Here is a 15,142-nt window from a genome sequence, read left to right as displayed (position 1 = left end):
CGGGAAGAGAAAACGAAAGCATGAAGCTCCGAAATATAACGGAGAATATAAAGCCCGATAACAACACATAAATTACAAACCATGTTGCAACGTAAAGACACAGGAGAACTAAAAACACTATAAAGCCAAGAGTATAGTAAAAGTGAATAGATTCCTCCGGCGGTAAATAAAAAAGAAGAATGACGGATATGAAGGTTAGAAGTATATCAAGAATCAGAACTGGATGGAGCATATTGATGAATGCTTTAAAATAAGAATTAAAGGAGAAAGAATAAAAGGTATGAGCTTTGGAAAATAAGGAAGTGAAGGGGGTAGATTTATAGTATAATATCAGACAAGAAAATCGAGACAGATCATCACATTAAATCGAAAAGAATCATAATTTCCTTAATTACCGAAGAATCTAATCGTATTACGAAGATTTTATCCAAATCTCTTAAACTCCAGAAATCAACCCATCTACGTCAAAAGATATGACGAAACTTACTTTTTCTCATTTCACTCTTTTGTGATAACTTCACTCGCACACTTTACATAAACAAATTGTTTTTTCCATATTACTCAATGATGATAAAACTCTAATTTTCAATTCGTATGAGTCATGAAAACATACTTATTGTCATCCATGACCATCCCAACCAAATTTCGGGACGAAATTTCTTTAACGGGTAGGTACTGTGACAACTTGAATTTTTTTGACCAAATTTAAACTTTATCTTTAAATGATTTAATATTTTCGACACGATAAGCAAAGTCTGTAATGTTGAGTCACGAAAGTTTTGGAACTATATTCATGTAATCAATTATTCTTTGATTGTTCTCGAAGATTCACGAACAATATATATATAACTTAATGTGCATATATATATATATATATATATATGATTTCAAGTTATTTAGTAAACGATAGTAACATTCGATTATTGATTCGATTGATATTTAGATAAGTTAACTAAAACGTTTAAGAAGAACCAGTAAAACACTAATTTGCTATAGTATTTTCAAATTGCTACAGTACCTGAAAAGCTACAGTGTTTTTGAAAATCACTATTTGCTACAGTAAAAAAAACTTTGCTACAGTAAAACACTATTTTAAAATGAAAATGTATATATGTATATGTATATACTACGAGGCGATGATTTATAGAAGCAAATAACCAAAACACTTAATTGATTAAAGCTACACTTTGAGTGACATAGTTTATCAATGATTAAGTTTAATTTTTGATAAAGGTACACGTCGCTTAACGAAAAGTACTAGTTTTCTAAGCGTACGAAAATGCATTCGAGAAACCTGTAACATCCCGCGTTTTTCTGTTAAATTTATTTTTAACACCGTCTTTTTCTTTTAAATAATACCTTTCGTTATTTAAATTCGTAGTTTCCGTTGACTAACGTTCATAATAATTCCGTCATTTAATTATAACATCTCTCGTTAACTTGCGTTTTAAAAATATTCGATCGGTTAAATCCCGCACCCGCTTTGAAACTCGAGGGACCGGAGTTGCCAAATGGGCAAACTAGTTGACTAGGTCAACTAGTCAACCCATTTCATCCATTCCATCATCTCCCTCATCCCTTTTCTCTCCATCTCAAGAACACACACACAAACCCATTCCATTCATTCATCATCTAAATTCAATCTTGGAAGCTCACAACAAATCCGATTACATATTTGGAATCCTCTCTTCATCCTCTACAATTTGATACCAACTTCATCTCGTTTGGGTAACATTTCTAAAACTCTAGATTTCTCTAAATTCGTGTTTTTGATTTGAAATGGTGTTAGTTAGTGTCTATGGCTCGAGTCTAACATGAATATATGTTTGGTTTGCTCGATTTGTTGTTTTTGGAGTAACTAGCATGAACTTGAAATGGGTGTGCTTAATCCTTGATTTTGGATGAGTTAATGTTGTTAGATTGTTAAAGTGCATATTTTAATTGTGTTACTAGTATCACTAGCTTCGTTTTGATGCGTAGGTTGATTAAGAAAACTTCAAAAACATGAATATTGATTTTGTGATGTTTGACTAGGGTTTGATAGTTCTTGACATGAACTTTTGATGCTTGAATGCCATGGAATGTTAATTGTTAGTGATTAGTTGTAATGTATGCTTAATTACCTTCGAAACGGCATATCGTATGTGTAAATTGGATTCCCGAATCATAAAATACGTTTTACGAACTTGAAACTTTGAAAATAAACCTTTCTTGATCAATTGACGAGTTTTCGGTTATTGTAAATGTTATTTTTGTTTGATGAAACATGTTTAGTTGTGTTCCTTGTCAAAAGAGCTTTCCAACGGTATGAGATACGCTTTCTAATTGTTTACGGTTTGAGTTTTGCGTTTGTTTGAAATTTTACCAAGCCTTGAACAAGTGAAACAGGCCTGGGACCAGGCCACGGCCATTGTCGCGGCGCGACATAAGCCGCGTCCAGATTCTGTTTCCCTTGACCTTTTTACTAAAAATGTTTGACATGTTCTAGACCTCCGATTCACATGAGACTTGTTCTAACATGCTTATATATGAATAAAAACCTCAGAAAAATAGTTCGGGACCCGACCCGATCCCGTTGACTTTGACTTTGACCAAGTTTGACTTTTAGTCAAACTTAACCAAACTTTTATACAATCATTCTAACATGCTTTTATACTTGTTTCTTGTATGAAACTTGACAACGTGATTCACATGCTATACTTAATCGAGTCGTAACGAGCCATAGGACTAATTGAACATCTTTGACCGTTTGTGTTTACCGTTATTGATACAACCTATATGTTTAGGTCAAGACTAGCTTTGTCTTTGCACGCGTCTACTTGTTGAAGTACTTTATTAACTCTTGCACTCAAGGTGAGATCATAGTCCCACTTTTACTCTTTTTGAACTTATATTGGGATGAGAAAACATAAACGATTCTTTTGAACTAAGTGAACACAAGAACGGGAAAACAAACATTCTACATACGAGTTTAGAATAAAAATCCTCAATTCGATTATCATTAGTTACACTTGCCGGGTGTAAGCGAGAACTTATGTTATATGGCCATATGGGTTGACAACCCTCATCTTTGACGGTTCGCTACCGTCTACGGATGAAATATATTTTCGAGAATCAGTGTTTGTTCTAGCACTAAGTGATGGGGTATACAATGGAAAGAATGTTAAGCTTTGATAATTGGGTGCTCGTGAAACAAACTTTTGGAATGTATTACTATTATTTCATTGATGCAAATCTTGTGGTTCACTTGTACTTACTTACTTAAACCTATGATTTCACCAACGTTTTCGTTGACAGATTTCTATGTTTTTCTCAGGTCTTGCACGATATGTGAAACATGCTTCCGCTTACTATTTGATACTTGCATCCGATGTCGAGTATACATGCATTTCATGGAGCGTCTTTTGACTTTACTTTAAACCGTGTCGCCTAGATTTCAATCGTATCTATAACGTTGTAACTTAACTTTTGGTTGAACAATTCTTGTAAACTTTGAAACAATCTTTATTTTGAAATGAAGGCGACATATTTTGGTCAAACGTTATCTTAAAGACTTATAATCAGGTAATGGGACCCACGTAGTCGACGCCGTCACTTGACGATTTGTCGGGGTCGCTACAGGTGGTATCAGAGCCTTGGTTGTAGGGATTTAGAGTTCATTTGTGTTCACCCCGAGTCATAGGGTACATAGGTGAATCTAGACTACAACCGGCATATAGACTGAAGTAGGAATTATTTGACTAATTGTGCATTTATACTCGAACTCTTCTATCATATCTAACTCGTATTCGATCTTGATCTTACGTTGATAAATTTTGTTGGTGCGCCACCTTGACTTTATGAAGTAATGTTAAATGCACATGAGAATCAGGGTAATATAATTTCCGGGATTATATTACGGTGATTCACATGGACGTTCCGACATTATGACATAGAGAATTTAAGGCGAGTCAAGGAAAAATTTTCTCTCTATCCTTATTCCATGCCACGGTTAGTATTGTTGAAAATACTAACCAACGATATTCTTGTCTCATGAAGGAACAATGGCTCACCAAGGTCAACACAATACTCCTCTCGAAACTCTAGAACAAGCTCTTCAACGAATGATAACCACCGCCGTGGGTACGGCCGTGGCCGATCACTTTTCTAACAACAACAATTATGGAGCCGGTAATTCAATCGAAGGTTGCTCCTACAAGAACTTCATGAAGTACAATCCTCCCACTTTCGATGGAACCGGGGGACCGGTTACTCTCACCCGATGGTTTGAACAAATGGAGACCGTTTTTAACACAAGCGGTTGTCGAGACCAAGATAAGGTCAAGTTTTCCACCCTCACTTTCACCGGTATTGCTCTCTCATGGTGGAACACGTATGTACAATTAGTGGGAAGCGATGAAGCCCACACACTCTCTTGGACCGAATTAAGAGAAAGAATGATCACCGAATACTTCCCGCGCGACGAGACTCGAAGGCTCGAACAGGGTCTAAGGAATTTAAAAACGGCCGGAAATGACCTCAAGGCTTATAATCAACGGTTTACCGAACTAGTCTCGATATGTCCAATTCTCATGACTCCCGAATCCCTAAGAGTCGAACTTTACATGGATGGCCTCCCTAAGAGCATTCAACACAAGGTAATGACATCTCAACCCACTAACCTACAAGAGGCTTTAACAATGGCCCGCCAAGCCTTAGAAACGGTGAATGAAATGGAAGCACCGGCACCAATGGTCAAGAACCACCCGAGTAACAACAAAAGAACATGGGAAGCCTCTCAATCAAGCAACCACAACAATAACAACAACCCCGCCAAGAAGCCTTTTACCTCCAACGACAAGAAAGGCTATGCCGGAAAACTGCCTTTTTGTGACGAATGCCACAAGCATCACTTTGAAGGATGTGGCAGGTTTCGCCACCGGCGCCAAGGACCCGTCGCTCGAAAGATGCCCAACGCATACAGAACGGGTGTTTGCTTCGAATGTGGCCAACTGGGTCATTTTAGGAATGTGTGCCCAAATAAGAAAATCAACCCCAACGCACGCCGTTGAACCTTCGACATCGACACCAAGGATGCCCGGAACGACGATGGACTAGTAACGGGTACGTTTCTTCACAACAAACCGTATATTTCATACTTGTTCGATTCGATTACCGCTAGACGTTTTATAACCAAGGATTTGACTCATGCTCTTTATATTCCACCTCTTTCCCCCAGATACTACTTAGACGATTTAAGTGACCGACGGAAAAATATTGTGTGCCTATAAATTTCATTGGAGGAAATACGTTAAGACTTTTGACTTGACACCTATAGAACTAGGGAGCTCGGAACCTATTCGTAAAAAAAAAAAAAAAAAAAAAAAAAAATGTTTCCCCATCATCTTGTATAGATTATTGTGAACTGAGTAATTTTCGGTTGGAAACCGATACCCTCTCCCTCGCATCCATGACCTCATGATTATTTGCACGAATCCCGTATGTTCCAAATCGACCTCCGTTCCGGTTATCATCAATTGGGGGTTAAGTGAGACGATGTCTCCTAAGCCACTTTCCGAACTCGCAACGTTAGTTGTAAATCTCTCTTAGTACCGCTTGATTTATTTAGGGCTCGCCCGTATCCATAAACCTCTTGAACCGCGTATGCAAATTCATATAGACTAATCTGTTATCGTATTTATAGATGACATCTTAACTTATTTAAGTAAAGAAGGAAAACGAACAACATCACCATCTTACGCTCGAACTTTTGAGAAAAGAGCAACTTTATACCAAATTCTCCGAGTGAGAATTTCTGTTGAACGAAGTCCAATTTTCTAGACCATGAAGTTAATGGTCAAGGAATTACAATCAATCTCGAAATCAAGCCACATGTAATCAGGAAACTCTCCCAACTCAGACTTGTATTCGTAAAAATCTTAGATCTCACCGGTTGTTACCGAAGATTCATTTCTGACTTTTCTCGTATTACACGACTTTAATCTCTCCGCGATCGAACCTTGAGCGTGATTCTTCACACCAACATTTCTAGCTAAATTCGTACAACACCAGATGGGACTCAAATATGGAAATATTTCTACTTGGACGCCGAAAGGCATACTCCCTCGACTCGAAATCAACGGGACGGAAATTCGTTATTTTGCACGAAGAATTCGAATACTAAATTGTGGATCCGATCAATATTCTTGTCATCACGTACCACACTACATACCTCTGTTATTTCACCGTTACCGTCTGATATTACTGGAAATTAAGATAACACACAATCCAACGATACTTCACTCTTCTTTGACTTAACGCCCTTGTGTTTCTGATAATCGGTCAACTATTATTCAACCCCGAACTATACAACTACGTGTACTACCTCGTTTCTCTTTCAGACTTCAACTTTTGACAACTAGAGGCACGTTATAGCAACCTCGAGATGTAAACTCATCCTATTCTAAGTCCTCATTTCACTACTATCTTTACCGTTCGCATTTCCGTTTAAAGAAACTCCTTGTAACATTTCTCCATGGATAGAGAAACTCCTCATATTACATAAGTATTCGCCACGAGGGTGAATAGTCCTAACGAACATTTTTCGAACCCTAACTAACTTGTTCAAACGTATCTTAAGAGATTCTTTTCCAACACGGTGTATCTTTGTCAATTATTCTGTATCGAAATACTCGTTTCACTTCTAGTTTTACAAGAAACCTTGGGAACCTGCTTAGACATGAGTACCGCGTACCACCCACAAACTGACGAACCGAGCAAACGAACGATTTACGTCTTGGAAAGACATCTCACAAACTCGTATTGTCACCTTTAGTAGATCACTCTTACAACAGTAGTTACCACTCGTGTGTTCACGCGCACTTTTCGAAACCTTATATGACCGCTAATGTCATACCCCTGTTCATTTAACCAAAGCATCAACCACCGAAATCTGAACTCCATCAAGAAACAACAATTGAGATCGTTCAAGTCCGAGAAGGGCTCGAGACAACCCATTGTCGCCAGAAGAGTTATACCAAACTTAGAGGAGAACCTCACAAATCCCAGTGTGTAACCGCGTAATATTGAGAACCCGCACCTTGGAAGGGTGTAATCCGTTTCGGGAATCAGGGAAAGTTAAACCCGCGACATGTTAACCCTTTTGAAACCTTGGGGCGTATTGGAACCGCTCCCTACCGTTTAGAACTTCCGACTCAATTAAGTTTCCGTTTACCCTACATTTCGTGTAACAAACTTAGAAACGTGTCCTGCGGAACAGGAACGTGCAATCCTGCTGGATACATCAACTATCGATGACAAACTTCTCTTCATAGGAAAACCAGTTGAAACTGGGGATCGTAAAAACCGAACCTTAATGCAACGTAAAACCCTGACTATCCAAATTCATGAGAACCCTCAAGAACGTACTTTCACTTATTCATAGCATTGACAACGTAAAGTCTCGAGTAAGAGATATCGACTACTACTTCCAACTAAATTTCGGGACGAAATTTCTTTTGAGTTGTGGATAATGTAACATCCCGCGTTTTTCCGTTAAATTTATTTTTAACACCGTCTTTTTCTTTTAAATAATACCTTTCGTTATTTAAATTCGTAGTTTCCGTTGACTAACGTTCATAATAATTCCGTCATTTAATTATAACATCTCTCGTTAACTTGCGTTTTAAAAATATTCGATCGGTTAAATCCCGCACCCGCTTTGAAACTCGAGGGACCGGAGTTGCCAAATGGGCAAACTAGTTGACTAGGTCAACTAGTCAACCCATTTCATCCATTCCATCATCTCCCTCATCCCTTTTCTCTCCATCTCAAGAACACACACACAAACCCATTCCATTCATTCATCATCTAAATTCAATCTTGGAAGCTCACAACAAATCCGATTACATATTTGGAATCCTCTCTTCATCCTCTACAATTTGATACCAACTTCATCTCGTTTGGGTAACATTTCTAAAACTCTAGATTTCTCTAAATTCGTGTTTTTGATTTGAAATGGTGTTAGTTAGTGTCTATGGCTCGAGTCTAACATGAATATATGTTTGGTTTGCTCGATTTGTTGTTTTTGGAGTAACTAGCATGAACTTGAAATGGGTGTGCTTAATCCTTGATTTTGGATGAGTTAATGTTGTTAGATTGTTAAAGTGCATGTTTTAATTGTGTTACTAGTATCACTAGCTTCGTTTTGATGCGTAGGTTGATTAAGAAAACTTTAAAAACATGAATATTGATTTTGTGATGTTTGACTAGGGTTTGATAGTTCTTGACATGAACTTTTGATGCTTGAATGCCATGGAATGTTAATTGTTAGTGATTAGTTGTAATGTATGCTTAATTACCTTCGAAACGGCATATCGTATGTGTAAATTGGATTCCCGAATCATAAAATACGTTTTACGAACTTGAAACTTTGAAAATAAACCTTTCTTGATCAATTGACGAGTTTTCGGTTATTGTAAATGTTATTTTTGTTTGATGAAACATGTTTAGTTGTGTTCCTTGTCAAAAGAGCTTTCCAACGGTATGAGATACGCTTTCTAATTGTTTACGGTTTGAGTTTTGCGTTTGTTTGAAATTTTACCAAGCCTTGAACAAGTGAAACAGGCCTGGGACCAGGCCACGGCCATTGTCGAGCCGCGACAGGCCTGGCCGCGGCGCGACATAAGCCGCGTCCAGATTCTGTTTCCCTTGACCTTTTTACTAAAAATGTTTGACATGTTCTAGACCTCCGATTCACATGAGACTTATTCTAACATGCTTATATATGAATAAAAACCTCAGAAAAATAGTTCGGGACCCGACCCGATCCCGTTGACTTTGACTTTGACCAAGTTTGACTTTTAGTCAAACTTAACCAAACTTTTATACAATCATTCTAACATGCTTTTATACTTGTTTCTTGTATGAAACTTGACAACGTGATTCACATGCTATACTTAATCGAGTCGTAACGAGCCATAGGACTAATTGAACATCTTTGACCGTTTGTGTTTACCGTTATTGATACAACCTATATGTTTAGGTCAAGACTAGCTTTGTCTTTGCACGCGTCTACTTGTTGAAGTACTTTATTAACTCTTGCACTCAAGGTGAGATCATAGTCCCACTTTTACTCTTTTTGAACTTATATTGGGATGAGAAAACATAAACGATTCTTTTGAACTAAGTGAACACAAGAACGGGAAAACAAACATTCTACATACGAGTTTAGAATAAAAATCCTCAATTCGATATTCATTAGTTACACTTGCCGGGTGTAAGCGAGAACTTATGTTATATGGCCATATGGGTTGACAACCCTCATCTTTGACGGTTCGCTACCGTCTACGGATGAAATATATTTTCGAGAATCAGTGTTTGTTCTAGCACTAAGTGATGGGGTATACAATGGAAAGAATGTTAAGCTTTGATAATTGGGTGCTCGTGAAACAAACTTTTGGAATGTATTACTATTATTTCATTGATGCAAATCTTGTGGTTCACTTGTACTTACTTACTTAAACCTATGATTTCACCAACGTTTTCGTTGACAGATTTCTATGTTTTTCTCAGGTCTTGCACGATATGTGAAACATGCTTCCGCTTACTATTTGATACTTGCATCCGATGTCGAGTATACATGCATTTCATGGAGCGTCTTTTGACTTTACTTTAAACCGTGTCGCCTAGATTTCAATCGTATCTATAACGTTGTAACTTAACTTTTGGTTGAACAATTCTTGTAAACTTTGAAACAATCTTTATTTTGAAATGAAGGCGACATATTTTGGTCAAACGTTATCTTAAAGACTTATAATCAGGTAATGGGACCCACGTAGTCGACGCCGTCACTTGACGATTTGTCGGGGTCGCTACAAAACCGAAATCAGGACATAAGTCAAGGAACAACGTACGAGTCAACGGACCAAAAATTACAAGTCAACTATGCACGTGAATATAATATAATATATAATTAATTATATAAATTAAATATATTATATATATTATATAAAATTATGTCGACAAACTAGAAGTTAAACGAAGTGAGCTGGTGACAGATGGCCATGCGATCGCATGGCCAAACAACCTCCAAACCATGCGATAGCATGGAAGGAGAAATTATGCCAACTCTATAAAGCTCGATTCGTTTTGATTTTTGATTCATTTTACTTAACTCTCTCGCACACATACACTTATATATATATATATATATATATATATATATATATATATATATATATATATATATATATATATATATATATATATATATATTATTATTATTATTATTATTATTATTATTATTATTATTATTATTATTATTATTATTATTATTATTATTGTTGTTGTTGTTATTATTATTATTATTATTATTATTATTATTATTATTATTATTATTATTATTTTTATTATTATTATTATTATTATTATTATTATTATTAAGATTATTATTATTATTAATCTTATTATTATTAGTATTATTAGTATTAGTAATATACATAAAATATTACGACGAGGTTCTGCTCGCGTACTTTCAAAACGGGTTTTATGAGCGGGATAGAGCTAAGGAAATTATGGGTTATAGCTATGGAGGTTATGGGTATGGATCAGGGGTATAGCACGTTAGGTCAATCTAGTGTTTATCATATCCGTTGCGTCTACGTACTTTTCTGCAATATTGAATCACAATATTGATACGTAAGCATTCATATCCTATCTTTTATATATTAATTGTGTATCCATGTCTAGTGCTCGAGTATATATATTTATGCATGCTTGTATGCTAAATTTCGTCGTTAAACAATTTATAATGAATCACAAATTAAATACATATATTACCGATAAAAGGTATATGATATGCATGTTTTTGGAAAGCTGGCGAAAAATCAATAACTTTTCATTTAGAAATCGCGTAATTTCGATGAACGAATTAAAAGATACGGTCAACTGATTTATGATTGATGTTAATTGGAATTGCTTTTGAATCTACAATTAATATTTAAACAACTTGTTTGTAAGATTGATAAATTGGATTTTTGAATATTACCAGCCGAGTAAATGAATCCTTATATAAGGCACATCTCGTTTTGTTGAACTATTGTCAAAATTGACTTTTTGAAACGACTTTGGATAACTTTTGTATGTCAATCTCGAGCATTAGGATTGTGATACACTATGACCTGACCTAGCTTGATAGACATTTATTGACCAACATATGTTCTCTAGGTTGAGATCTACGATTATTTGGTAATCCGAGTTTTGGTCACATTTTGGTGAACGACTTATATGCTGCTAAGGTGAGTTTCATTTGCTCCCTTTTTACTTGCCTTTGCAATCTATATTTTTAGGCTGAGAGTACATGCACTTTATTTTAAACGCAATGGATACAAGTACATACTAAATTCTACACCGAGTTTGAACCGAAAATCCCTTAGCTTTGGTAACTAGTAACTGCCGGTTATAAGAACTGGTGGGCGCGAGTAGTTATATATGGATCCATAGGGCTTGACTTCCCCGTCCGTTCCAGGTATAGAAACCCTAGCCTGAACTATAAAACAGACGTATGCTATTTGAGTTTAGTACATGTTGGATTACGTGTATTGTACATGTTGGTTGCATGTATGTTAAAACATGGGTACTTATTATATAGACGTTAAAGCTTAGTTACCAGGGTGCTCAATCTTGTAGAATAATTTGATAAACATTTCTGGATGAAACAACTGAAATCTTGTGGTCCACCTTTATATACAGATTATGCGAAACACTAAAACTATGAACTCACCAAACTTTGTGTTGACACTTGTTAGCATGTTTATTCTCAGGTTTCCTAGAAGTCTTCCGCTGTTTGCTTAGATGTTAGACAAGCTATGTGCATGGAGTCATAAATTTTTTATTCGAGAAAGCTTTGCATTCACAAAATCATCACCATGTATCTATTTTGACTGTTTTGTCAACGGAAGTATTATTGTAAACTATTATTTACGGTGATTGTCTATATGTAGAAATCATCAGATGTCGAAAACCTTGGATTTAAATATTCATTTATGGTATACCTTTTCAAAAGAATGCAATGTTTATAAAACGTATCATATAGAGGTCAAATACCTCGCTATGAAATCGATGAATGACGTATGGTCAATATGGATTTGGAGCAATCGTCACATACGTTGTGGTTGTGGTGGTAAGCTCTAATCTTTATTTCCTTGTTTTGATTTGTTTAAGGGTTAGGGTTTGGGCTAGTGATGAACATAAGACCCATATTTGATGATTTTGGGTGTTCTTGGGTAAGATTGAGTCATGAAGTCTCAATAGCAACTAACCTAGGGTTTCAAAGTGTTAATTGGTGATTTCGAATCTTAATTAGTTAGTTAATTACTAGCAGACCTAGTTAATTGGTAAATGGGTGTTAGTTGGGTTAGTGGATGACCCGAAATGAGTGTGTTGACTTTAAATGGTCAATTGGGTAATGATTGACCTAATTTGGGAAAGATGGGTGTGAGATACCTCAATTTCGGGGTAGTTAGTGTTGTTGGACCGTAATCACTAGCTTTTAGTGGTTAATGATGGTCTTCACCTTAATTGGACGGTTTTGATGAAAATGGGTGATTTAATGTATTAAGTCATTAAATGCACTTGAGTAGGGTGTTGGTGTTTGTCCAACTAGTTTGAGTGTTGACCGAGTACTTATTTTATTAGGTACTAGTTTGGGTGTTTGTCCAACCGTCACCGAATCATTAAGGTGAGTGGAATAATTATGCGTATACGTATATGGCGTATTTATTTGTGAATGTTATGGTATGAACCACGAGCCGGTAGTACCATAGCATGTATGTGACGAGTATGAAGTGTGAACCACGAGCCGGTAGCACTATAAACAAAGTGTGAACCACGAGCCGGTAGCACTATAAACAAAGTGTGAACCACGAGCCGGTAGCACTATAAACAAAGTGTGAACCACGAGCCGGTAGCACTATAAAAGAGTGAGACTCAATTGCGCATGGTGTGAACAAAGAGCCGGTAGCACGATAGCGTTATGGTTTACCATAATATGTTGTTGGATATTGATTAGCATGTTATATATATATATATATATATATATATATATATATATATATATATATATATATATATATATATATATATATATATATTGTGTTTGAGTATATGCTAATGTGGAGTTGTGATAGCGTACGAGTTATTAGCATTATGAGTATGACGACATGCTATTTGGGTTATATTTCGTATGAGGTATTTGGTGGGTGCAATTGCAAATAGATGGGTTATATATGTGTATGTATAATTGTTGCACTCACTAAGCTTTGCTTACCCTCTCGTTGTTTATCTTTTTATAGGCTCCGGCGGAGACAAGGGTAAGGGCATTCGTATGGATTAGCGATCCCACTTTATTTGTAGGGGACGCTTTTGATGTGATAGCTTTTGGAGTTGACCGAGATTTGGGTAGTTTAACCCCCAAACATCATGATCTAGTGCCGTTTGGAATTTAAACTAATTCGTTTGAAACTTATATATTTTGTACGAAACTCGTATTTCGGCCATATGTGGGCCCGGGTTCGTAAAACATGTTTTATCATTGAACTGTGTTAGTTTTACATATAAGAACATGTTGTGAAAAGCGTTTCGTCTAAATACGTCGGGAAATGGGTGATCTTTATTTGAAATTTGACAATTTCGGACAGAACTGAAATGGGCTTATGCGCGCCGTGCACCCATACTTTATAAAAAAAAATATTTTTTTTTTATTTCGCGTGTTTGTTTGGATATTGGGTTGGGTTGTTACAGCACCAAACACCACCGACGGTTTGTGGTGCTTGGTGTTTTGTGTCTTCGGCAATAATGTTAGATCTATCGTATCTTTTAACTCGTAGCTCCGATTTAGTCGCCATTTTTTTAAACCATATATTTTTCGGGATCTATCCGTTGGCAAACGGCGTAGGCAGTTTGTCCCAAATACTTTCGAAACGAGACGTGGAAAGCCTTCAATTTTGCCTTTTTCGATTTTGACCGTTTTGAATTCTTTCATATTATTCCTTTTGTGTATGTATGACTTAGCATGGTACATATTGTTTTAACGCCTATAATTTCTCTTACAATGAAATGATAACACATATAATTTTGAATATAATGTCACTTCATTAAACACGCTTTTTAAATCACTAATATGCGCCGCCAAATGGAGTAACATTTGGCGGCGCATAATCTTTGCTTTCAGATTGTGCTAAAATTCTCGAGATCACCCTAAAACAACCCTAACATCAAGACTCCTGGATAGTGTCTTGACATTCGAGGTCTTCAGGATGCCGAAAAAAGACGTTTTACTCATTTTTTATGTTCTCTTTGAATGTTTACAATTTATATCGTATTATTAGTTTTATGTATGCATGACTTAGCATGGTATATATAGTTTTAAGGCCTAATATTTAACTCGCAATGTAATTATGTATAACGCATATAAGTTTGAATCTAATGTCAATTCATTAAACACGCTTTTTAAATCATTAATATACGCCGCCAGATGGAGTACCATTTGGTGGCGCATAACGTTCGGTTTCAGAGTGTATTGAAATTCTCAAGATCACCCTAAAACGGCCGAACGAGCAAGACTCTCTGAACATGCTTGCCATTCGAGGTCGTCTAGATTCTGAAAAAGACATCTTTCCTCGGATATTTGTACCACGCACCAAACACCACCGACGGTTTGTGGTGCTTGGTGTTTTGTGTCTTCGGCCAAAACGTACGATCTATAGTATCTTTTGACTCGTAGCTCCGATTTAGTCGCCATTTTTTTAAATCGTGTATTTTTTTAGGATCTATCCACTGGTAAACTGCCGTAGGCGGTTTGTCCTAAATATATTTCGAAACGAGACCTGGAAAGCCTTTGACCGTTTTGAATTTCTTTCATATTATTCCTTTTGTGTATGTATGACTTAGCATGGTACATATTGTTTTAACGCCTATCATTTCGCTTACAATGAAATTATGTATAACACATATAATTTTGAATCTAATGTCACATCATTAAACACACTTTTTAAATCACTAATATGCGCCGCCAAATGGAGTAACATTTGGCGGCGCATAACCTTTGCTTTCAGATTGTGCTGAAATTCTCGAGATCATCCTAAAACAACCCTAACATCAAGAC

The sequence above is a fragment of the Rutidosis leptorrhynchoides genome, chromosome 5 (assembly GCF_046630445.1).
Source record: "Rutidosis leptorrhynchoides isolate AG116_Rl617_1_P2 chromosome 5, CSIRO_AGI_Rlap_v1, whole genome shotgun sequence".
NCBI lineage: Eukaryota > Viridiplantae > Streptophyta > Magnoliopsida > Asterales > Asteraceae > Rutidosis > Rutidosis leptorrhynchoides.
This window is presented reverse-complemented; position numbering follows the sequence as displayed.